The following is a 27,577-nucleotide window of genomic DNA, read 5'->3' on the forward strand; positions in this document are numbered from 1 at the left end:
AAGCGAAATAAGAAATTAGATAAGAAATAAAGGGAGAAAAGAGAGAAACATGGCTGGGAAATGAAAGAGAAGGTCACTGGTATACATTAAGTAATAAACCCCAAATCCTCTAGAGCAAGGATTTGGGGTTTATTACTTAATTTATATTAGTAGGAGTAGTTACATCTACACAGTCCTAAAATTACATTCAGACCTTTGAAGGCAACTGCGTGGCTGATATGGCCCCCAGTGAAAATGAGTTTGATACTGCTACTCTAGATCATCAATGCCAGCCAGGGTTAGCACAAACATCTTAATCACACTGATGCATTGAGTAGTGCTATACAGTGGATAAAATAAGAAAGAAGCGTCAAAGTACTTATGGGCTCTATTACCCCAATTTTCTTGATTTCTCAGAAAAAACAAACAAACGAAAAAAAACCCAAACAAAAAAAAGTCACCTGCATGTATTGAATGATCAACCACAATCAGAAGAATGCCTTCCAAAGAATTAAGGTGGAAAACTTATCACTGTAAAAAATTAAAGGGAGCTAATCTCCTACCAAAATATGAAGTATTGACCCATGCAAAGCATCGACTCATGCCAAAAACAGTTCTCTAAAGCTTTCCCATCTTTCTGATCCTGAAAGGAATCAGAATCATCCCGTTCTCTCTCTCCAGTAGGGGGAAAAGGGATATAAGAAAGTGTACCTCAGCCAACAAGGATTTAGAATCTTCTCTTCCTAAACACAGAGAATCATCCTCTAGGCTTCCCCCAGCTCTCCATTTTGTGGTTTGGTTTACTGCTGGGAACTGACTCTTCAGCCTCTTAACTACTGAACAGTTATAATCTCATAGTTTGTACACTCTGAAATTATTTTTTAATGTTCAACCACACCTTGTGGATACTGAGAAAGAAGCAAAAAAACCTATTAGCCACACCACTGATCTTGGCTGATCCTCAAACCGATCCCTGTTAAGTGGCACCCCCATTTGGGAACCAGCTCTCATACTAAGCCACTATTCGAACACTGTGAGAGGCATAGCTGCAGGTGGGTACAACTTACTCCGTGGGCTTCAAGAAGATACAGAGACTCAAGAGACAGTGAGCTCCTTCTCCTCTCCTCTCTTCTCCTTCTCCTTAGGTATAATCTCCACGGGCACCAGCAAATGAGGCTATATAGCCATGTCTGCCTTTCTCTCTCCTCCTCCCTGTGGACCAAGGAGGCTGGTTTTCCCCTTTGCCATTTTTCCTTTGAAAATTCTGTTCATTGTCCAAAACCCCCACCGTACAGGGCACTCCGTGTTCCCAGCCATGGTGGCCAGCGAGGGTACAGCAAGCCAGAGTAGTCTGGGCACAGCAGGAGGGAGGTGCTGGAGGGTAGCAAGGGCAGTCTCATGTTTTGAAGAGGAAGGAAATAGAAAGCGAGCAAAGCTGAGCTCTGAAGCCCTCTGGTGCTCTGTCAGGATCACCTTCTCGCTCAGCAGACTGTCCCCAGCTGGCACGCAGAGCAAGGAGCTAAGCCTGCAGGTGCACAGAAACAACCTACTTCACAGCCATTAGCCAGGCTGCAAAAACATTTCATTCAGCTACTGTGTTTACACAGTGAATTTAAAACCAGCAAATGCCATAGACTTTTCTAATAATACCTGTATTTTTTTTTTTTTCTGTAGAAAGGAACATTACATTTTTTTTCTATAATTAGTCCTAGAATATTCTCAGGTCTGCCAAATGTACGTGAAGCTAGCCATATATACACCTTTAGATGTACCTAGAACCAAGCAGGCTGTACTTAACAAAATGCTTTAGGAGACTTTGAGAAGATTAAATACTTTTTATCCTCTGCTTAATAGATTAGAGGATGATATTCTAGATACATTTTCCTTCATGCATTTCCACGATTATGTCTTCAGAATTGCAAATAGAAGTCTTTTATAAATTTAAAAGTCAGTATTAAATACATGCAGAATTCACTACAATCTTAATCCCAAATCACTTTTATCTGTCATATCACAGTGGTTAACTAAAAGGTCTGTATTTCCTTCACTATACTGGATTAATTTATTCTCACTTATCTGTTGGGGATGGATAATGATTGATACTAGGCCAGTTAATCAACTGATATCCTTCTGATTTCTATCAAGTGATTTATTAAATATTAATTGAATAACTACCGAATGCTTATATGATCCAAATTGACTTAGCTCATTGTTTTGGTTGGTTGTTTGTGGTTTGTTTGTTGGCTGTTTAGGGTTTTTTGTTTTATTTTGTTTTGTTTGGTTGGATTGTTTTCTTTAGCATAGCACTGGTAATTCAACAAAGGAAAGAATATAAGTATACACTAAATATAGATTTCTCGCTAAGTTCTTACTTTCCTTCTGGAGTGAATGAGATTTTTTTTTCCCTTTTTCATCTCCAATTGTGTCTGAGTGACTTTCTTATGAGCAGCATATCAGAATAAATATGCTCTAGAAAATAACTAGACAATAATTTATGTTCTTCACTTTTGTAGGCAAAAGCTTGCATATGTATGCCTCCCTGTTCCACTTTCTCAATTTGGTGAAAGGCCATCCAAGACTAGATTTGTACACTGCTACATGACACAATCTGAGATAGTGCAGCTCTGGTTTGCTGGATGTGAATGTGCATCCAAGATAAAGTGGAAAGATGAGTTCAGAATGGAATGCACATGAATATTTCAACAAATACATGGCACATTGTTTTGCACTGCTACTTGCAGAAATAACTACTCACAGGACTTTTCTTTATATACATAACAAAATATTTGTTACACTTGGTGATGGAAGAAATAAGTAATCTCTCACCACTACTAGAAAATAAAAATGACACTAAATCAAATTACAAAATCACAGAATGGTTGGGGTTAGAACTGACCTCTGGAGATCAGTCCAACCCACCTGCTAAAGCAGGGTCACCCAGAGCAGATCACACAGGAAGGTGTCCAGGCAGGTTTGAATGTCTCCAGAGCAAGAGACTCCGCAATCTTTCTGGGCAGCCTGTTCCAGTGCTCTGGCCCCCTCAAGGTAAAGAAGTTTCTCCTCATATTCAGATGGAACCTCCTGTGCCTCAGTCTGTGCCTGTTGCCTCACAATCCTACTGTTTGGCACCACTGAAAGGAGTCTGGTCCCATCCCCTTGACACCCACACTTGAGATATTTATAAACATTGATGAGAAACCCATCTCAGCCGTCTCTTTTCCAGGCTCAACAGACCCAGCTCTCTCAGTCTATCCTCATAAGAAAGGTGTTCCAGACCCCTAATCATCTTCGTAGCCCACCACTGGACTCCCTCCAATAGTTCCTTGTCCTTCTTAAACTGGAGAGCCCAGAACTGGACACAGTGCTCCAAGTGCAGCCTCAACAGGGCAGAGTAGAGGGGGAGGACAACCTCCCTCAGCCTGCTGGTCACACTCTTCTTGATGCACCCCAGGATACTGTTGGCCTTCTTGGCCACAAGGGCACATTGTTGATTCAATATTGAGAAATTAGCAAATGAAACTGCACCGTTTTCACTGTCTGGTTAATCTCCCTTTGAATTTCAGGAAGACACCCTTAAATGTCTGCACAGACTGCTGTTTCCTTGTACTTTCAAGTGCTGTGAAACTGATGGCTAAGGGAAAACTCAGGCAAGAGAATTCTGCTAGAATAAGCAGAATTTAATCTTTGCCCTTCACTTTGCCCTTGTCCTGTGACACACATTATGTTTTTGCTTTTGGCATAAACTAACGAATCAGTTCTATTAAAAATCATGCATTTTACTATTTTTAAGAAGCATCAGAGTAGTAAACAATAGCACTAAAATTTTGAAGTGTTCTAGATGCAATGATGCAACTCTGGTAACTTCATTTTTATACAGAAACTAAGTGTTAATGAGGTTATCAGTGATGCGCACAGGGAATATCATCTGACTGTGCAACTAATAAACCACAGCTACTACAAAATAAAGATAAATCAATGAATCTACATGTAAGCTCACAGAGGCCAAATCTCTGTGTTATATCACTTCTCATTGTTTATTGGCACAGTTTCTCATAATTTTTGATTTATCAACAATTTATTATTACTCTTGTCTTTAAAGTAAAGAATAAATATAAATTACCTTCCTCAAAGCGTGGATTTGTGGAAGGAGAGGAAGGTATGGCCAACTACTGTGGTTTTGTTTGTCAGGGCTTAGCTAAGGAAAACCCCCTGTTTCCTTCTTCACGGAACCTTGCCTTTATCTGGCCTGTTCATCTCTATTTTAGGGCTACTCCAAGTAGCAAAAGTAGGCAGGATATCCAAAACAACAGACTTAGCAGAAGACATCAGATTAGAATATTAGGACTATGCAACTTCTTAAGACTCCCTGTAGCTCATATATAAAATTAAATTTAATTTTAATGGACAGCTTTATAAGGGGAACGTCCATATTACCAGACTGATATTAGGATTCTCCCTTATCTTTTTTCACCAGTGTCTTGATGTTACCTCTTGGCAGGGATAACGCAGATCAGGGGACACGGACTTGCTTGCATTGGCTAACTATATTTATTTAATGCACATTCATTTTAATTAAAGGGTAGGTACATTAATACTGAACATATCAGAATAGGGTACATATATATGCACTGAGCTATAAATGAATTACCTGAAATACTGGAAGCAACCAAAGAGTATATACTAGCTCAAGTCTAGATATTTCCACTGCCTAAGCTGATACACAAGCAAGGTTACTGGCACAGGGACTCCCAGAAAGGGAGGGATGAAGGAAGAGATGACTAATTTGCCAGAGTTGCAAATAGGCGTGGGTAGCTATGCGATTTAGGAAGGCGGTTTAGTGCCCGAGTCAGGGCTGCTCAACAGCCAGAAAGCAGAACAGACAGAGACAGGAAATATAGTTGATGTCTCTGATATCCACACTGCTGTATAATTGCTTAGCTTACATCTCATTACATGAGTATCTGTGCTAAACTCCCTCATCAGCTCCAGGGAATTCAAGGCCATATTTTCCAACGATCAGCAAAACTCTTACACTACCACGGGCAACAGACCATCTGATGCCTCTGCGCAGCGCTCTGCCATCACTATGCAGGAATGAAATCAAGATTAATGGGGTAGAAAAAATAGAAGAAAACATGAACTTCGCATCTTAATGGTAAGCCTTCATTTGGGAAGGCAATCCTGGCTTCTCATCCCTGCTCCTGGAGCTATTTCTCTATTATATCTAACAAATTCACTTAAGAAGAGTTGGTTGAAAGTCGCTAGAGGTGTATTCATAGCTGAGAACAAAAAAAATTATTAATAGAGGGTTTAGTTCTAGTTTTCCTTCCCAATTAATTTCTTCAATTCTGGAAGAAAATACAAGCCTCAGTTTTGAAAAATAAAACAAAATAAAACAAGCCAGCTCTCTCCAAACAAAATAATTAACCAAGCAAAACCCCCATGCTTGGAAAACAAGAATGCTCCCCGTGAGCTATCTGTACGAGGAGCTGTTGTCTGCGGCACTCAAAGCAGACTTCTGTGTAGCTGCAGCCTTTGTCCCCCTAATACTTGGATTCTCAGTTCTATCCTTGCTTCTTGGTTACAGTAAATCAGAAGACCACATGATGTGGACACAGAATTGTATTCAACACTATTATTTAAATATATTTATATCTGCATTGTTGAGACGCCTCATTACATTTTTAAATTTACTAATGCATGTCTAAACCAAAATATAGCTACTATGTTCTGCTTTAGACTAAAAATAAATAGCCTGCATCTGCTTGCTGCTTTGCTAGCTTAATTCCATTAACTGCAACCAAGTAATTTCTATTTCAGCAAGCTGCAAAAACCAAAACCAGTTATGCAGTTCCATAGGAAGAAAAAAATATTTTAAAGGGACAAGCCACAATGCATCTGCAGTACTACTTCATCTGAGTAAATATATTTAATAGGTTAGAAATACTGGACTGCTACCAAGCTGAATGAATTCCATGCTTACTGTGTTCCTGCAGTGTATCTTGTGCAGCAAATGACTGCAGTACAGAACAGCAGTCTTTCTGCTTTCTTTCATTTGATCAGAGCGGGTATCCATTCTATTCGCAATCTACATTACTAATTCAAGATTAATTTTCTCAAGCAATGTCTGAAACATCTGTTTCCATTTGCCTTAGCAAACATAATAGCACCTTTTGTTGGTTGAAAAAATAAACAAAGCAATGCAGGCTATGCAGGGTAAATTATACAATGCTACTGATTCATTTTACATTAAGGTAAAATTTAATTTAAGACAAGGTTTAGGTTCTTGTTTTGGCATATTAGCACACTTGGGAAACAAGAAATAAAAGCTGATGGAAAACAGATTACTCCATACCCTTGAATGATGCAGAGCTAACAAGCTCAAAGACATCTCCGTACTCAAAAATGTTACTAATTTACCATCTTAGTGGGCTACTTAACCCCATTTACAGCATTCTGGTACTTGCTGTCTTCATGTGGTTAACAGAAGGGCCAGTCTGACATCATAACCAGAAGTCTTGAAGATGTAAAGGCAAAAGTATTTAAATTTTTCAAAACTCTCTGTCAGTTTTAGTTATGTGTGTATTTTTCTTGCAAACAGAACAGCAGGCACTGATTTCACTCGAGGTTCCTGAGTCAAGGAAGAGGATGGAGGGGACAACAGGAACCTATTTAACACACAAGATAATGGGAAAAAAAAACACAACTGCAATTAAGGAAACCAAAAGAATTGCTGGTTTGCAAGCAAAATGATGGGACTGCTATGAAGTGATTAAAAAACAAAAACCCCAACAACAAAATCACCACAACTGTAGAAACTTGTAAATACTTTTTGTACTGCACAGGAAACCCTTACACTGCATGAAGGGCAGAAGAGTTGAGTTTCAGCTTTCTTTAATTAAATATTAGAAACCACTCTTGATACTTCATCACCTTGCATTCACTGGGGAGCGCTCCAGGGATGTTTCAGCACATGCCTGTGCATAGCGCAGAGAGGAGGCAGGAACAGCCCCGCAGCTCTGTTTTACATGCAGGGTATTACACACTAAGTCAGTGCAGTGCAGCACCCAAAGTGAGAGATTCATCTCACAAATCATCTTTGAAAGGACGGAGTGGTCAAGGAATTGGAAATACTCAAATGACAAAGCAGCTCTACAGCCCATGAGCTACATGTGAATCAAGTGTTTGTTAAAATACTTTCTATGCTATATGTTAATGTCATGTCACATGTGACATACAACACATGCCTGTAAACACATGGCATTTATTGCTATTTATGTGGGCAAGGCAATGTATCCTTTTTTACCGGCCACTTCTGATCCTGCTAGGGCTAGACGTCCACAGTTCTCCCTGCATGTCGCTCTGCAGTTCTGTGATTCTGAACTCATAAATGAGCAATCATTTTTACCAACAGTAAGAGGATTCTGCCATTTCCTAGTAGACTGCTTCCAACTTATTAATAATTTTGACAAGAATATGTGAGAAAAGGCTTATTTCTAGGAGATTAACAATTTCTCTTTGCAGAAGCATAATTAGTATCTGTTCTTGCAGATCCAACTTTATTTAAGCTCATAAACTATTTATATATACAGATATTAATAGCTCTCAAAATTTCATACAACGAATATAAAAACTCACATCACTGCTGTAAAGAAACTTCTTCCAAAACACAGGCCTGGTCAAAACATGACTCTCACTTATTTCCAAATTAGTGTTGAACTGATTTTCAACAAAATCTGAATTAACAATGGTAATCCAATGTCATTTTGGAAAGTTCTCATTAAACGGACCTTCACAAGGCCACCATCTCTCAATCTGTGTCCAAGCATGGCTGGACATGACAGTAGTCTAGAGACCTGACAGTGCTCAAGACCTGGCACCTTATGCCCTAGAAGTAGTATAGTTGCACAGTTAATTTACTGTATTGAGTATCAGATAAAGTAATTTCCACTAACATCCAAGAATTACTGCTGCTACTAATCAAGCAAGCAAGCACATTAGAGCTGTTTTCCACATCTCTTCTTTCTTTTGTGATTGAGGTGATGTACCCCGTGTAGGTTACACATTGCCTTGGTAAGTCCCTCTGGCACATCTCCTAGGCACAGACTGCCTTTCCTACAAATGGCACCTATGGTTCAACAACCATCCTAGAATTCCAGCACCAGTACATACTCACAGACTCATCATGTCTTAACAGATTCATCCCAAAGCTTCATACTTCTCACACTGATGTGCAGCTGAAGCATGTGATCCAGAAAAGCAGCATTTAAAGCAAATGACACAGAGACTTTGCAGAAGTCCTTTATATGGTCATGCTTTCCTCTGAACAGAGTAAAATACGTAAACCCAAAGGTAAAAGTAATAGACCACTCCTCCATTACTACTTCTCTGAATTTCTCAGAAACGCCTAGCTTAACCTTCGGGATTTGTCCTGAGTCATTTCAGTTGTCTCTCACTTGAGGATTTTCTCAAAATGAGAACCACTTGCTTTTACCACTCTCAGCTTCTGCATCAGGAGACCACCTGGTCATCCCCATCAGCTCATCAAAATCCATCCATTAATTTGCTGTTTGGTTATCATCCCGTTTCACAGAATGAGTTTGCTTGGTCAGCTCCCATTGACAAACATGCCACCTGTGATCCTGTGTTTACATCTTAGTTGTTTTACAGAAGCCACGTTAAGACCAAGGCTACAGATCAGATTTGCTTTCTGCTTACACTGTTTCCCTGTGGAGCATCATGGAAGCTGGGGGTGACCCAGCTGGGAAGCCTGAAGAAAGACTTGCTAAAAATGAGTGAAACGTGGATGACATTAAAAGGTGCATTGACACCCTGTGTGGATGGGTCACAGGCATATTTACCTGCTCCATCCATCCATCTCTGTGCCTGTGATATTCCACACAGCTGACACTGGGCAGAGGTAAGGTCCCATGTTCACTGCCAGAACACGTTTAGCGATTTGCAAGAAGCCTGAACTCAGACTGATTGTCTTGGTGAGCACTGGTGTCCACCTAGAGTTTCACATAGATACTTCATAACTTGTAAGAGCATTTTGTGTAGACATGGAACATCTTAGCCCAGAAAGCATGATTTAAAACATAATATTAGTAATTATAAGGGTTTAGCCATAAAAACAAGAAAGTATCTCAGAATAATAATCTGTAATGTATAATTCCAAACGATCACAGTTGGATTTAAGAGACCCAGCTCGACTTGGCTTTGTATATTAAAGATGCCCCACTCATTCCTCAAGACTTATTTCAGCATTTTTTTAAATTCTCATTTATGTCCTCCAGTGTTTAGCTTGGTTTGAGATCTAAAAGTTCTTACATGATACTCATGGTATTTTCAGTCACATAAAGAGGAAAAATATTTTGAAAATTCCTAGAAGCAATGAAATAGTGTTTGCTACTAAACAGTTCACCACAAGCAGCAGCAACAGCATCTGGTGCCTCTGGCACACCCTTCGAGCAATGCCTTAGGGTAAAAAGCTTCAGATTTGCAAAGAAAGGCAGAGCCTGGGAATTAGTATTTCTGCAGAAGCAGTGGTTTGAAAGTCACTGACTGAAGACTGTTAGCCACACTGACTTTGATCTAAAAGCAAAGATGTCACTTTTTTTTTTTTTTTTTTAAGTGCTGGTGAGTTTCTAGTCATTTAATATTTTATATTCTAAGCCTACAATACATTTTCAGGATGTTAACTTGATTTTTGAAAAATAGTAATGTAAATATATAATAAATAATCCAGTCAAAAGCTAAAAGTGCTAAAACTACAGACTACGAAATCTATGGGTATTGGGATTTGGGAGTTTTCTGGGTTTTTTAATCCTGTGGTTGGTCAAGAAGAAAAATTAGAGAAATGCGCTTCTTTAAAATAAATAAGAATCTATTATGTGCACAGACTTTAAATGTTCAGCAGCCCAAAACATTTTAAAATTAATGAACTTAATGCTACTAAGTGTACTGAGAAAGCAGACAAAATGTATATTGCAGGTAATAACAAATTTAAAAAATATAAGAACTAAGGGAATATCACTGGATAGCATGTGATATTTTAAAACAAAAAAATTGTGAAATATATCTATAGACTTTTAAATAGTATAAATTATAACAAATTTTGCAGAAACACACTCACTCATTCAAACTCGGAGTCACTTCTAGTACCTTCCTGAGGCCCAGATCACAGAATCACAGAATGTTAGGGACTGGAAGGGACCTCAATCAACTACTAAAAAGCATGCTGCATTTACTTTAGCAAATCAGGTACTGAACTATGTGGCTAAAATATAACTGTAGGGTGCATTTATTAATTATTTTGCAATGAAGCCATTCTCAAATACAGGTACAGAAATAGAAAAAGGAAAGCGGCTTGAGATCTGCAGTTCCTACAAACATCAGTCAGTGACATCAAATGTGCAGTTACACTGTATTAATGAAGCTAATGAAGTAACAAAATATTTAATAATTTTAAAGGCTTCTATCTTGCACTCTATCTTGAATTGAAATCGACAGATTACAAGGTCTGACTCATATGAATCTGTTCATGGGGATCCACCTGTAAGATGAGAACTCAAATAGGAGCAGCAACATGGTACAGTGGAGACTGCAGCAAACACTGGCAGATCTGACTAATGGCAAACCACATCTCTCTCAAGCTCAGCTCCGCTGATGGGGAAATAACAGCTTAACCAATCCTTTAACCAAGGATTTGAAATTGGTGATTAAAATACTTTGAGCTATTCTTCTCATTCAAAACCACACATTTGTCTTTTTAATGACTGAAGGTACTCTTGCATTTGTGATTTTAACTGCTTCTTGCTGTTCTGAATTGTCATTTTAAACGTTGTAATAGAGGTTAAAGTGTTTTGGAACGCTTTTTCTAAATAGTAATTTTTAGTTTATACTAGGGAGTTATAATGCCTTCTGGTATTTTAGCACTAGGTATCCAGGGAAATATCTAAAATAGTTTGAAAATAAATGATAAGATTAGTCATTTTTGTCCCATAGCTCTTTACTCTGCCAATAGCACAGCTGGTGTGAAAGCCAGTTCTAGACCTACTAGATGTGAGAAAGCTTCAACCAGTCAAACTCCCAGAGTCAGGTATTGATTTACAACACACCCAGCTGAGAAACAATGCAGAGTGACATTCCTCAGCACGTCACTCTTCTTGTCTGATCAATACTTCTGAAGACAGGGCACCATTTCCTACCAGACTCAAAGCTGAATGATGTTTCTCAGGCATCATATATATAACCTAGATGCATTTGTATAGCCAAACTTACAGTCAGAGGCCTAAGTAGGAAACTTTATTTTCTAAAACTGCTTGTGAATGCACTTGAGAGAGGGCACAATGACAGAAATAAATGCACTGCGTAAAGAATATCCAGTTATGAAAAGCAAGTCTTTAGTATGTGAACAATGAACATTGTCAGAGAAGAAATCAATGCAATGTGTAGGTCATGGCTCTAAGGAATCAAAGGACATGCACAATTAAGAAGCTTAGAAATGATCATGTTACACTGATTATGAGGACTCAATATTTTTAAGTGGAAATGATTTCAAACAAAACTTCATTTGTTTTTGAGGAAAAAGCCTATGAAAAATATAGATACAAAGAATTTTCATGGCTAACCAATTTTGAGTAGGAGTTGGTTTGTTATGCTTGATTACCCAGTTTTCAGTATTTATTACTGTTAAAATTCTTGGTTTTCCCTACAATTTAAAATTGCATCATCATTTATGTTTGTCATGTTACAGATGCACACTTGATTCCAGTGGAGCTGTTCTCAAAACATGCTATTGACTTGATTCATACATGTGAGTTTTATTCCCTAATGGATATATTTTATTTATATCTTGAAGAAGAATTCTGATTTGTGCTAGGTTAAAATGTCATTTCAGCTGAAACTCTTGTCTTACCTTAATGTAGAGGCACACTAACCTGGAGGAATACTTCCCTTTAGTTTTCTTTTACATACTGAAATTTTACCAGCTGGCTTTCACGTGTGCTAAAAAGATGCAGTCCCTTTTTCTGAGCATATTTTGCTACTTCAGTGCTGTCAGACTAATGCATAGAGAAGAAATATGAATGAGATATATTTGTATTAAGAAATTAATAAAAGTACTATTGCAAATCATGTAAATATACATATATTCAACTATCCATCATTCAATAATTAATTATTTAAAAAATTCTAGATTATATATATTATAAATTCATTATAACGAAGGTCATCTTTAGTGACTTATAGTGCAAATTATTTCTCATACGTTAAGTTGTGGGACAGTGAAATGCTTTTTACGTTATGACATGTAATGCCATAGAGCATATAATGTCATTGGAAAAAATTGCAAAGTGGGAAAGGTTGAGGGTGGGGGAGGATCTGGGAAAAGTAATTTTAAAAGAGTATTAAAAATTTCATCAAAATTTTTGCTTTGCCTTCCTCTCTTCTTACTTTTCTTGCTCAAACTTTTTTCCTCATTAATTCTTTTCACCTTTCTAGCAAGCCCATGAGGGTTTGAATCGAACATTGTCCTAAGCAGTGAGATGGAAGTGTGCTCCCTCCCTGTCTGCCTGCTCCAGCCCTCCCAGGCAGCTGGGCTTGCTGGAACCAGAGTGCTAGAGGGGGGCGCTTTAGGCTGGGCAGGATCAGGGCTGAGTTTTCAGGTATGTGGTTGTGAAATGTGGCTTATTGCTGGGCTGGGTGGTGAGGGAGTTCTTGGGTTAACTAAAGGTTGACTGTAGAAGCTTGGAGCAAGCCAGCAAGCACGGAGAGGTGAATGTATCCAAAATATTCCCAAACCAAAAAAGGTCAAGATCAAAACTGTTGCCATTGCAAAAGACAGTTGAAGAGAGATGAGAGTGTAGAGCACAAGGCATTTTTTTCAGTGAGAACACAGTGATCTGATGCATAACAGATGGTCAAAGCATAAGACTCTGAGTAGGTACCTTAGCGACTATGTTCCCTAAGAAGGAATGGCCTCAGTCAAAATGTGCGATAAATTACAGTATCAAATCTTAAGATGCCTGTTATGAAATGAGCACATAGATTTATCACTAGCAATATGAAATGTTAAGATTCTCTTTAATTTTACTACCTATTTTTCTCAGGCTACCTCTGTACTATATTTGACACTAAGCAGCCAAAACTGCGTTCTGTCACAAGCTGCTCCTGAGGCAATAGGAACCTGTCCACATTTTCCCTTATACTTACATCGTATGTTGGTTGGAGCAGTGATCCACTTTCTCTCTGTGTTTGAACAACACATAGAGACTAGGGTCCTCAATTCACTACAGAAACCCCCACCTGTTATAGGCATACAAAAATACCCATATGTATGCAAAGCAATGGGTCGTGTTGGGCACAAACTAGAATAGAACCATTTGCGGGTAAGAATCTAGAATTTACGAGGTGTTGAAGTTCAAGATTGTGTACTTTAGAGCAGTAATAAGAAAGAACACTTTCAGAACTAGACCCTGACAGAGCCAGAAAGCAGGAAGTTTTTAAGAAACATGTTCCTGAAAATTCCAGAAGCAAAAATATGCCCTACAACACTGAAATACAGTATTTTAACTGAGACAACACATCAAAATATATATTTAAAAAATCTTGTTTTAATCACCCAAATCAGTTAATAATTACTGCTTCAGGAAAGCCACCTGAATGAGAAGCATTACACAGAGAAAATCAGACCTGCAGACCGCTAAAGTGAAGGGAAAATTGCTTACTGTCTGGATTTCAGTATAATGCTAATCACAGTGTCACTATCCACAGCCACTATTTAGCCATCTTTGCAATATTTTCTCACATAAAAGAGAGCAAATGACCCATATATCATATGTGGAATTTATCTGAACAGACAGCTAAAGGCATAAAGCCATGCTTTCCCAAACGCTAAGCAATCAAGAATTCACACAGAAGTCGATATGAAATTCTTGTCACTCTGTTCTGGGACACATTATTTTTTGCCTGAACACCTAAATATAGACTGAAATACATACTCTTAGGCCTATCTTATGAAATTCCAGCCACATATCACAGTCAATCCCACTTTAGTAACAGGAGAGGAAAAATAAACTATTGCCAAAACTGACCAGTTGCCTGCATTTCAGAATCCTACAAAGCATAGGACCCTGAGAAATAAACGTCACTGCTGAGATGCCCAAAGAAACATTATGTGCAAAGAGGTCAAAGAAAAAGGGAGACAAAATTTTGAATAAAACACTGTTATGACTATTAGTTAAATAGTACTTAATGTTCTGAAGACAGATTTGTTTCAGAACAGAGCAATAGCTGTTAAAAATAAAATTGAAGGTTTACTACTCCCCTGTATTTTTAAAAAATTATTCATTCTTCCTCAGCTTTTTTAAAAAATTATTTTTCCCCAAGAAACTCAATGTTAGCTATTGTCTCTGAATTAGGCGTGCAGACAGAAGAGAGGGGGTACTCTATCAGCTACTTCGCTTTCTCTCGTTGGCATGTCTCATAATTTATCCTTCTCTACTCTCGAGCAATATGAATTTTTGTTTCTCCCAGCAGAGCAACTAGTGTTGCAAAAAAGTGTTTTCAAAAAATAATTCCAAAATAAAAACCTAAACCTATTATTTGAGTGAAAGTAATCTTCAGTTCGAATTCTACTTAAAAGGGACTCAAATTAATTAAGAGGTTTTTTGTAATCTCATTGCACATGTACATCAATGAAGTTGTAAGCTTGTCTACTATATGTTCCACTCATAAAATATGACCGTGCTTTCACTTCAGGGCAGGTACAGTGCTCATACCTGGTGATGCAAGACTGCCTCTATGTTAGCATTTCCAAATTTTCTATTTATATTTCTATTAATAGACATATTTTATAATTTTCTATATATTATATATATTTTTTAAATTATATTTCTATTTATATTAGCAGTTTTTGTATTTTGCTGCATAGTTGCTCCTTAATATAGGCTTGTAACATCCTCCACCCTGTGCTCCTAGGATGTGGCTTTGTTTTACAGAATCACAGACAGGCTGAGGTGGAAAGGCACTTCTGGAGTTCAGCTTTTGTATTAGAATAAATATATTTTGCAAAACTTTCTCAAGTATCTCTAGGCCACCTGAGTGTAAATTCCAATTGTATAAAATGGTGCAGGCAGTTTTGTATTTGCCCATCAAAAAGGAAACAGTAAACCAGACAAAAATATGCTGAAATAACATCTGGCAAGTCTTCCTCATCTGGGTGTGTCAGTAAATACAGTTTTACAATGCTCTCCAGTCCCAGACAACAGCACTATGGAGTAAAGTATATTATTTTGAAGCAGATTTTAAGTATATCTGATACGTCTTCCTTTTATCAGACCCTATATATTTCTTGTCCATTGTTTGTTAAACAAAATGATTTTAGTCTGCCATTAAATAGGAATATATTTTTAATGACTCACGTACACTGGTTTTCATGTAAGTATTCCAAATTATTACAAAGATATAAAACAAGTTTTTCTTTTAATTAAATCCAGTTTGGCACCACCTGATTTAGCAGGATATTTTCTAAATTGGTCTTGCATTTCTTTTAAGTATTGATTCACAATCTTCTATACTACAATTTAATTTTTTTAATTAGCATTAAAGTCAAACAGTCTATCTGAAGGTGTGTCCCTCCATAACATTGACTTTCATGGAAGAAAAATAAGCTATACATTTCAAATTTATTTTTCCCAGTTATAAACTGTTATTGTAGGACACTCAAGACATTATTGTGCTGTTTCCTTTGCCATTGTTAATCCAAAAGTTAAAAAAATATATATTTACTCAACATATTATTCCAGTTTGTGAATTTATTTAGCTTATTCTAAAGCCCTATTCCAGTTTGTGAATTTATTTAGCTTATTCTAAAGCCCTACTCTTATAAAAAAACCTGCACAATAAAATTTCATTACTTTTTTCTAGGTAATTTCATTACGTATATGTTTATATGAACAACATTTATTTTACTTACTCAGTCGCTTAGAAGCCAATGCACTAATTGATGGTATAAAATCCTGCTGTATCTGGGGACACAATCACCTCTTGTCAAAAAAGCTGACCATGGCACAGTTTTCACTTGTTTCAGTTAGTAGTTTCCCAAGCAGTTTGGGGACATGACTCAAGGGTGAGCTCACATGGGAAGGCACAGCCTCAGGACAGGGGACATACAGGACAAGACCCTCTGAAGACACTGAGTATCTCAGTGCCACTTAGTCTTGGCATAGATGGAGACAAAATGACTAAGAAAAATGTTACTGTAATACATAAATCCTTTTACTGGGACTGCAAATCTTGTTTCAGACATAATATTTTATTATTTCAGAGTATTATATCTGTAATAAATTTTTTTTAGACAATATGAAGTCCTGAAAACATAGTAAAAAGGGTCACCCTTTCTGTTCTATCTCCTCCGTGTGTGTATACAGAGAAAATAAGTTGAGCTGAAGGTAAAAATGTTCAAATGTGAGATTTCTAGATAATATTTGAATCACATAGTTAATGTTTAAGAAAAAATATTTTAAAAACTATTGGATAACTTCTTTTTCAATTAAGCACGGTTAACGTAGCCAGTATGGCGCTCTGAAAAGTTGTCTGTTTCTATCCATCACTGCACATTTCATGTGATATGTCTGGCATTATTTAGGCTTTCATTTCAGAAAATGAATGTATCAGATTGTGTTTCTCAGCTGTGAAAAATACTGAATATTAACATAAAATATAGAACATTGAAATGGCTCTGGAACACTCACTTTAACCAGCTTTTGAAGTGTTGTACTTCTCTGCTGAAGATAAACTACCAATTTAAAAATGCTTTTTAATTAAATGTATGGTATTCTCCTGATAGTAAGAGTCAATCAGATTTTTCAAATATCCTTTCCTACTCCTTTTATTCGCATACTCACTAAGGTTAGTAAAGCCTATTTAATCTAAAGAAACACCACAAAATTAGATAACTTTTTAGGACATGTTTTCTGCTCTTTACAACAATACATTTGGTGTTGCAGACTGTATATTTATCAAGACATACATAGAATATACTGTAGAATAAATGTCTTGAGGAGAGGCTTATATACTTTAAGAAAATCCTACTGAAGATAGTTTCTAGAGGGCCTATTTTGGACCCTATATAATTGATTACATACTTTTCTTTAAGTCTGTTGTACCTCAGTTATCTACTTCTTTTTGTAGACTCGCAGAAAAATTGGTTTGGAAACAATTATCAGAGGCCACCCAGTTCATCTTCCTGTCCAAGGCAAAATTGCTATACCTATTATATTTCCCAAGAGATGTTTCATCTAACCCCTTCCTACAGATCTTCAGGACAAAATATTCCCTGATACTCTATTGCCACTCTTCACTATCATTTGTCTTACAAAGTTTTTTCCATGTATCTCATCTGGATAAGCCCATTTCTTCAGTCTTCCTGTTCCATCCACTAGGAACATAAAGAGCAGAATTCATCTTCAGCATCAGCTGCTAATGATCCACCCGCCTCTTCCCTTCTGTTTTCACTTCTAGACTTGCTCCAGGAATCCTGCAAAGACACTGAAAGAGCCCTGCTGGGACATTCCTAGGAGGAGCACCTATCACCTCCCTCAGAAGTATCTTGGTCATGAATTCCTGCTGGCAAATTCCTACAATAATGTGCAACAAAACAGATAGATGCTTTAGATCATTTAAGAAAATGAAAGATCTCGCTCTAAAGTAAACACCATTGAAGAGTAAGTAGAATATGGAATCCAGGGAGGAATGAGAGGATGGAAGTACTGCAGGCAAATACATCTGGAACACAGTCAAGTGACTGGCTTAAAATGCACTTAAATAACCATGCATTTGAAAGCATCCTCCAGATACATTACTTCAGTTGAAAAGTACTGTAGCCGCTGCTTAGTTTTGTCATCTTTGACCAATACCACTATTAAATACGGCTTGTTTGAATCACTCAAGGCTTTACATTTATTCCTAAGCTTTTCTTTCTGACTTTGACAGGATTTGGCTTTTTGTTTGTTTTTGTTTTGTTTTACCAGGAGGATGATCTTCAGTGTTTTGAACTGTATTATGAAGTAATTCTAAAGAGCCAATGCTGGAAGCAAATCAGAGAATCTGTTTAAGGAGTAGGAGAAAGATGAAAAAGATTGATCTGCGTGTTTACAAGGTACTAAAATAAATTACCAAGATAGAAGGCATGAGATGGGATAAAGCTTGAAAGCATAAACTGAGCTGAATGTTTCTGAAGCCAAAAATAGAAGGGTTATGTCCTCTTTTTTTTTTTAATAGATGTGTGAAAAAAAAATAGATAAAATTAATAAAAATAAGAATGGAAACACTTTAACATAAAGCCCTGGAAAGATGGCCAGAGATGCTTGGGATACTGCTGAGACAAAAAGCAATGGAAACCTGTGTTCAGAAAAAGCAACATAATGAGAATTTCCTAACACAAAGAGGAAGGAGAGGGCCTTCCAGGGCTGATAAATGCAAATAGTAAACAGAATTGTGGCTCACTCAGAAATCCATTTTCTTCAAGTGATATTTAGTATGGCAGGGAAGGGTCGTACTCAAAATTTTGGTAATAAGTGCAAAAAAAAAATCAACTATTTTTGTCAGAGCTAGATAGCTCTGTGAAAGGGACCTGCAGGCACACACTGGTGGAAATGCAAGAGACAGAACTTAGGACACAGTAATCACCAAGAGACAGGAAGCCTGAAAACAGTGAACAGCCATGTATTCGGTAAGAGATCACAGTGATTCTTTAAATAAATAGTACTAATATTCAGTAAAAAGAGATCAGCCCGTTTTCCAGAAATTGGACTAACCTCACTATGGAAAGGGCAATCATTTCTGAGTCTATACATTTGTCATTTACCTAATTACTCCACCCACACCAGACTTTCAGTTGTTTCTATCCAACTTGTGTTTGTTTTTATGGATAGGATTCTACAGAGAACAAACCTACATCTAGAAAAAAAATGGAAGTAATATGTGCCAGAACTACTGAGTTTTGGGAACAAACATCTGAAGAACTTCCATGTTACTCCCCATCTCCCTACAAGATTAGATTCAGTCAGAAACATGAGTTGTAGCTTTTAATGGTTAAAATTTACTCAAAGGTTCCTTTTTTTTTTTTCCGATTTTAGAATGTTTCAGATTTATGATGGTTTTCTCTTTGAGCAATTTGATCTCTTAAGTGCTCTAAAACATTATGCTAAAAAAAGCCTAATGGTCTTCTTGTTCCAGTATGTCTTACTGACAGCACATTTTGTTTCTCAGTTTACAAGTGTGAATATATATTGTTCAATTTTTAATTTAGTTTGCCTTCTGTTGTATTCATTTTGGCATCAACAGAAAGTCTACAGGACAAATATGGGTCTCTTACTCTTGTGGAATCCCCCTGCCTCCTATATATATCTGCTGTCTCCAGCAGAGAAAAAGAAGGTAGAATATGTTCCTACTACTGGAAGAGAATCAACAAATCTCTTCATGATGTTTAGCCCAAAAGACCAAACATGTTTTCCCACAGGTGAGTTGGTAATGGAGTTCAGAAAACTAATACAATAAAAGACATTCATCCCAAAGAGCATCACAGTTCTAAATACATATACACAGAAATTAGTTCAAGCTTTTTGCCCCTTTTCAAAAGAAATTTGCAAAGAACTATCCACTTCTAATTACTGACAGAATATTTCTCACAACTAAGAGAAGGAAAACATTCTTCTTTAATCTCAGTTCTTCAATATCAGATAGACAAAAATGATAGCAAAAAAATCAGTAAAATACCATTTAAGAGACAAAATATAATGCTAAGCTTTGTGATTTTGTCCCCTAAATATATTTGCTTCTGTCATTAATGCATCGAACTCTTACAGCAGAATTCACATGTTGGAAGGATGTGGTGTGACATGGACAGTAGCAGTGATGCCAGGCTTAAAAGTCAACAAGCAGCTGTCCTTTAAAGCACTTGGCATTGGGATAGTACATTGAAGTGTCATTTCATAGACACTCTAAAGGTCTTCTAGTCCCAGACCACCTTCGTTTTAAAAACTAAATAATATGTCATTTATTTTAGTTTCCAAATATCTCAGTTGTTGACATTTACAACTTCTGAAACTTCAAAGCAAGTTTAGATTATGACAATTTCAATGCAGATTTCAGTGATAAATAATAAAGCACCCTTGCCCCGACATAAAGTATTGTTGCAAACAACTGATGAGATATATGATTCGATTATATACATTCATCTATATAATTTTCCTGTAAGTCATTATGGTCAGACTTTTGAAATGATTTCTTTCTGGTACAAGATATTATGCAAATTGCTGCTGTTTTCCTAGAATTTCTGTAGAATTGTACTGATTATACTAAGCTTTATGCAATAAAAATTTGCCATCCCTTGAGACAGGCTAAATGTCTTACTTCCACACCCCCACACCACCCCCCACCATTGATACCCTCTTTAAAATAATGAAAACTTTCTGTGACTACCTGGCAAATGAGGACAATCAGTTTAAGGCTGCCTGTCACTGATTTGCTTTCTTAAGTCTAAATACTTCAGCAGATATTCAAGATCACACAAACCAGGCTCAACAGAATAAACCAACAGGGTGTCAGTCTTGACAGCAATCATCCTGTTATTGTTTCACATTAGATTCGCAGAGTAATTTTTAGCACAGTCTTTTTTCCTTTGTACTTTAGCTTAACATATCACTCAAGCCTAAAAAATACAACAGAAAAGTACGTGCATTTCAAGAATACAACACTAATATCAGATGATGTAGCTCAGGAGTTTGACACCATTGCTACAAAATAAGCATTTCTGGAATAAGTACAATTGAATCAATTTTCATCAGGACAGAAAACACCGATCCATTTTCAAATACTGCGGAATGATCAACAACTTTTTCCAAGCGGGGACGAAGGGCGGCTGGGTTGAACAGACAGCCCAATCCCAGATAAATTAGTTCAGTGGGAGTCTTTTAAGCACATACCTCAGACAAGCAGCAGAGAAGAAATCCATTTTAGAAAAGATGCTGAAAGAGCTCGATGTCCACCTGGCAAATTTCTTGTGCTGTTTGAAAAAGCAAGACGGTTCAGATGAACCGAGTTACATCTACAGTATTACAACCAGGCCTGATCAGTATAAACCAAAGTAAGAGCTTCTAGCAGTGTACCTGATCAGAAAAACTAAGGGCACAGGGAGACGGGGAGAGCGGGAAAAAGAGCCTTTTCTTCCTTAAGTAAACCTCAAACATTTGCGTGAAGCATTTGGCCTTAAAGCAGAGCTTCTCTATGGGAAGAAAAGCTGAACACTCCTGCAATGCTAGTATATCAACTGCAACATTACTTGCTTTAGCCCTTAATATGTTTTCCATGTGAAGGAACAATGTGATCTCTGTTGACTTCTGAACAGTTCAGAGGAAAAACCTTGAATAATAATTTCAGCATGATCCCCCGAAACTGGCAAACACCCAAAAATAAAAGGCCAATGAGATCCATCTTGTAACAAAATGCTGTGCTGCCAAAAAGACCCAACTGCAGATTTGGAAACATTTTTAAAAAATAGGAGAATTGGATTTTCTCCTTAATTATATGCTTCACGATAACTACCAATCAAGCATGACAAAATGATTTTTAAAAGTGGCGGGGGGGGCACCCCATGTGGACAGCTAACAAATTAACTAAGGTCTGAGACTTAACATCTTGCTGTCTTACCTGATAAAATATGAATTTCAAATGTATTATGAGGGGGAAAAAAACCACAACAAAAGCAAAACAAAACAAACAAAAAAAAAACCACAGAACCTCATAGATAGTGATGATGAAATGCTCGAAATGTTAAATGTTCACTAATAAACTTTTTCAGGTTCCTAGCTCCAAAAGATTACCAAGTACTTATAAATACCTGCATTCTCAATGCGAAGCAAAAAACAAACAAAACAACAAAATCAACCCACAAACAAACAAAAAAAGCCCACAAAAACCTCTGCAGTATCGTCTCTGCTTCTCTGCTGCATTCTCTGCTTCCTGTTCTGAGGCTCTCTCTATGGTACCTAACACAAATCAGCAAATAGCAGGCAAAAAGAAATAGAGAGCGGGGCGGGAAACGCGGGAAATGGGAGGCGGAGAGAGACAGAGAGGAAGGTGAAGAAAGAAAAAAAGGGAGAAGGAAAAAAAAATATACTGAGCCATCGCCTTAACGGACAGCCCCATCTACCGGCAAACGAAACCAACCAGCTGTAAAGGTTTGCAAGAGATTCCGACTTACACGGGTCTGAAAACCTATAGCCGCATGCTCCTTCAGCAAGAACAAAGGGCAGGGGTTGTTCTGAGTACATGTCCTTATCCAAAAAATGTTCATTAATTTTCATTCTTTTCTGTTAATTATTTGTCTCTGAAACATGAGAAGGAAACACTTTGGGTAAAGGTGGAAGGTGGTCTGTTACGAAAGCACAAGAAAACCTTTCTAGGTCAGCCCTTGCATGTCACAAGCAAACGCTACCTGTCCTCTGTCTTGTTTTAAACCTCCCTGCTGAGCGCTGGTGGTAGATTCAATATCTTCAGTCATGGGATCAATAAAAGAAAAAAAATGTCCTGTGCCAGAGTCATGTGACGTGTCCATCTATTACAGACTGCGCTGCCAATCACGCAGCCTGGTACACGACTGCCACGTCAGAGCTATACAGTCCTGTGTTCAGATGACAGCTGCACAGCCAAATCTGGAACTTGGACAAAAAATGCTCCTTATTAAAATTCAGACTGCTAAGTAACAGTATCTGCTAATCCAGCAAACTCCAGCTGCATTGGACCAGCCTCAGTTTGAGCTAAATCGGACAGCATTATGTATTTCCTGTTTTGCTTTCTTGACAAAAGAAAAGGAAAAAGAAGCAGAACTGGGATGTGCATCAGCGAACACTTTTGAAACCCCTTCTTTCAGTCACGCCGAGGGGAGTGGGCAAAGTACTGCAGGAAAGGGAGGGTGCAGTGACTTGGAAGGTGAGAGATGCAACGAAGAAGGGCCAAAAATAATATTGCATTTCTTTCATGGTGTAATACAATTTTGGCAAGTAAAGACAAAAGAAAATAAACCTAATTAATACCTGTAAGCAATAAGGCTGTCATCTGTGATATAACTGATCCTTCACATATTAGTCAGCGATTCAGTGACCCCGGGCAGCTATAATGAGTTTGATCCCCTAGAGTCAATTCCAGTACTGTTCTGATCTTTAATATTTTACATAACAAAGTTTTTGACTGCTTAAATTTTTGCTTGAATCCCAGCTATGTGAAACCAAATTTCTCCACCTCCCAGTGTTGGCCTTACATGTTTGGCCCTTCACAACAAGCACTTGGAGCCTCTCAGCAGAATACCTACTAGTCAAGCATTTATCAATGCTTGTTCTAACACTGAAATCTAATCTCATAAATTTTTTCTTTGCAAATACTACAGTGATTAAAAGAACACAGCAATCAACCTTATGACACTAAATATTTAGTTAAAACACACCATAATATAACCAAATACTAAGACCCAAATACTATCCTACAAAGGGCAAGACCAGGTTGAATACAACCACGCAATCTGTCTCCTTTGAACGTGCCTGGACACGGATTTAGAAAGGCTTCACATGTGGTCACGTTTCGCTGCTGCCATGATTGCCAGTTTCGAATCCAGCTTTTCTGCTGGCACTACTGGTCAGCTGCTCAGTAGCTCAGATAGCTCCTCACCACCCAAATGTACTTCAGTTCTCTGACCTTGAGGTAGAAAGAGCTGTAAACCCTTATCTTATTATTATCAGCTGGTAACACACTCTTTAACTGTTTGATTCTTATTTAGGTATAATTGTAGAAACTGGGTTATCTTTTTTTCATACATTTGCAAAGTTCTTCAGGGCCATAAAGAACACTTGCAGGTAACAAATTACTTTGTTGTACTAGTAGCACCTCTGACTCAGAATCATCCTTAAGATTTTAAATACTAAACAGATGTCCAGATACAATTGCTGATGCCAACTGATCATTCCCTCATGAAGGATGTTTCTGGAAATGATGAATTGTCTGGTGTTTACAAACACAGATTTATCACTAGGTTGAAAGGCAGAATGTTTACTCCTCAGCTTGAAGTTCTAATGAGTTCCTGTAGTCTTTGCTACAGTCTGGGCGTGTTTGACATTTTATAGGTATAGTTCCTTTAAAATATTGCATTTTGAAATGCAATAAACACCACAAAATAAAACAATAAACTAAGAATCTGGATAGCTTGAACAATAAACACTGGGTAGTAAATATCTGTGAGATACCTCAGGTGCCTACAGTTTTCATCCTGAACATAACACTGACCACACTAAATTTCCCCCCAGCTCAGACATAATTTTAATGCATTACGAAAGCATAAAGTTTCCAATAGTCCTAAAACATCCTTCAGTAAGCATCAGTTGAGGTGCAGCATAGGATGTTTAATGACCACTGACTTTGTTAATGATACTTGGAGATTTCTAAAGTACTGAAAGCTTTTTTTTAAAGCACCCTTTCTCATGGCTCAATTTTCATGTCACACTGGCATAACCAGATGCTCAAGTTCAGGTCCACCAGCTTAAGTGTCAGGAAAACTGATAGGATTTGTGGTTATCTTAACAAGCTCTTTTGGTGGCTCCTTGAACCAGACTGCCATCTGATATACAGTCTCGGAAAGAAGACTTTATCAACACAATAGCAGCTTCTTCCCAACTGCTAAGGGGCCAAATCCCTTGAATTCTGCAGAAAACAACAATAATTATGAAAAAGTATAGATTTCTCAACCACAGCTACTCCAATTCTGAGATGAAGTGAAAGTTAGTAAATAACACATGGTCTCTCCTCTTCCCCCAGAATTCCAACTTGTCTTTTTTGCTGTCTCTAAACAAATAGGACACTGCTAATAGCTCATAAAATAATTACCAAACACAAGCAAGTCCGGGATAGTCATGGCATTTACTTTGGAAATTTCTGATCACTTCTTCCTGCAGGGATGATGACAACTCTCATCCTGAGTGCCCAAGGAGCAGACATCTGAATGGGCCTGGGCTGAAGCAACCCTCCAACAGGCCCAAAGGAAAGCACCTCCATGCCCTGCACAGCAGGGACACAGTTGCCAGGCAAACGCCCTTTGCAGCCTTGAGCTTGCAGTTTTGTAGACTTCAGATTCTGCAGACCTGGTAAGTTTGCATTAATGGAGATTTGTGGTTCACTTGCCCTCACACGGATTTTGACCACTTCTGCTCTTGGCTCTGCCTCAGGAATTACTTTGCAAATATTTAAGAGCACTGATGAAGAACAGCCCAGCATATTTTTTGCTCAAGTGTCACAAACTGCCCATCCTTAGTGATAACCAAGCACTAGGAACTTCTGTTTTTCTTCAGCACATGACAGGATTAATTTGGAAGTCCTTCTCTTGTGATCCTCTGCAACACAGTTCCCTTTCTGAAAGCAACCTATAGTGAACTCCAGCTGAAGAAAAAGAGAATGTAGCTCTTTTTATCACTATTCTCTTTCAGCATTTGCAATGCAACTATTACAGTTCGTACAATCTAGAGAAACCTTTAAAATTAACTTTTTGATGTTTGGATGTTCAGCCATGGCAGTAAGCCATGAAAGCAACAACACAGAAGAGTGTTTTTTATATACACAATGAATAAAGTGTTAACAGCAACTTGTATACACATTTTTTTAATGACAGTGTCTGAGGTACATTTAATTTATCAAAACATGAAGAAATCTCCTATGATGCTTTAAAGTATCACTTTGTAGTGTTCCAAGAATGAATTCTGAGAATTGCAGTGGGTGTGAAAAACAGGTGATGGAGTATATGTATATCTAATATGTAAGGAATGAGCCCTCCAATATCCTCCATGGATAAGCAGGTGAACTTGATAATCCCGGGCGCTTTTTGTCTTTCTAAATTTGTGAATCAATCATACTGCAGTCACAGAAGAGCTATACAAGCAGTTAAGGATGGAAAAACATCATCATGGAAAACCAGGACCTGGAAAAATGACGTGGACTGTAGCAACACAGAAGATTGCATCAAACCAGGTTCAATGAAAAGCAGGGAAAACCTCTGAATAAGAAGAAAAATAACTTTTTGCACAAGGAATAGAGTATATCTACCAGCTTCTAAACAGGTATCTTCTAAACATTTGGAATGTTTCTGTGTACTAGATGCAAATAAAAGTTGGCAGTTCTGGATAATCAAAGATCTGCATTTGTGAGAGCCCAGACTTACCTGGAAAGCTTGTGAATTGTACTATGACACTCTTCCATTTAGATGATACATGAAGTTAAACTAAAACACAGATGTTTGAAGCCTTTCTTTTTCAATTTAGCACTAACTTAGCACATGACTGTAATCACAAAATATACCTCTACTACTCAATTAAAATGGGATGATAAAATCTGAAATATAAATATCTTTACAGAAACTAATAGTCTAATGTATACTCCTATGCTTTGCTAATGTTATGGATTACAAAAACTGGTTTCACTACTGTTTATGCTAAACACATTATTCTAAAAATAATGTTGCTCACACACTTCTATACTGTTTCCATGCTCCTCGGTTTTAGTGACATTTCCATGGCTATGAAGAGAGCTGAGAAACTCCCTTTCAGGATAGAAAACTCTAGCACTGGGAAGAAAAGTGAAGAGAAAAGTTTGTCAGAAACTCAAGCTGCTTATTGTGATGTGAGGGAATATATAGAATACCGAAAGCAAGCTACTGAGGTAGCCATGGATTAGACAATTCCAGTAAACCACAGAAAAATACCAGGAGGAGGCACTGACCACTAATGGTCAATATCCTGCACTGTAGTGGATTCAAAACATACCTTGAAGCTCAGATTCAATTTCTCAGACCCAACGTGATAGACCAGAGTATAAGAAAGATAAATACACACAGGAAACACCATTTTCTAACACTTTGTATCCCACTGAAGCATCTGCACCTTGCTATGCTGAGAGTGCTGTGCATGCCCTGCTATGAACCATGATGCAATAAAACTAAAAATAACACTTCCAGAGAATGATCATACATTTAAAGACAATAAGTCTTCTTTTAAGTCATTATTCTAATTGAATAGATATGCTATTAATACTCCTTAAGCCTGTAAGAAAATACCTCAAGCACCCACACTTGAGATTGGAAGGAACACAGTGTATGCATATATGAGAGCACAACTATTTTAGAACACTTCAGGCAACAAGAAGCAAAGAATCTGAAGTACTTCATTACAATAATTCATGGTACCTAGCAGTTTTGTTCTAAGTTCTATACTATGCTATTATTTTAAGAGTTTGTTTGCAAGACGTACTTCTGTATTTCGAAGTATAAAATTGTGTGTTAAAATATTATACAATGTAATACACTGCATGGCAACAGGGGTGTTGTCAAGATACCAAAAAATGAGTTACATTTTCTTGAACCTAACTTCTCTCACAATGTAATAAATGAGTAAGGTAAGACCCTGATGAAGAGACAAGTAACTGCTTGACAGTTCTTTTCAAGAGAAAAAGAGCTTTTAAAGATGATAAGAAAATGATGCAACTATTTACCTCACAAACAAGT

The 27,577-nt window shown here is 37.5% G+C and overlaps 1 protein-coding gene across 10 annotated transcripts in view; it reads right to left on the reverse strand.

Annotated features, from left to right (window-relative positions):
- The window catches only part of LOC102093056 (sodium channel protein type 1 subunit alpha), a 95,543-nt gene that overhangs the window by 66,242 nt on the left and 1,724 nt on the right, over positions 1 to 27,577 (reverse strand). The window contains exons 1-2 of one of the 10 annotated variants that reach the window (XM_065069669.1): positions 22,247 to 22,317; positions 20,970 to 21,049 (exon numbers count right to left, since the gene is read on the reverse strand). The exons of 6 other annotated variants lie outside the window; for them this stretch is intronic. The gene's annotated coding sequence lies outside the window, so the exon portion shown is untranslated. Of the gene's footprint in view, positions 1 to 20,969; positions 21,050 to 21,883; positions 22,070 to 22,246; positions 22,318 to 27,577 lie in introns of those variants that run through there. 3 more of the 10 variants (XM_065069667.1, XM_065069670.1, XM_065069668.1) reach the window with 3 other exon arrangements.

This window comes from Columba livia, chromosome 7, assembly GCF_036013475.1.
Source record: "Columba livia isolate bColLiv1 breed racing homer chromosome 7, bColLiv1.pat.W.v2, whole genome shotgun sequence".
NCBI classification, from domain to species: Eukaryota; Metazoa; Chordata; class Aves; order Columbiformes; family Columbidae; genus Columba; species Columba livia.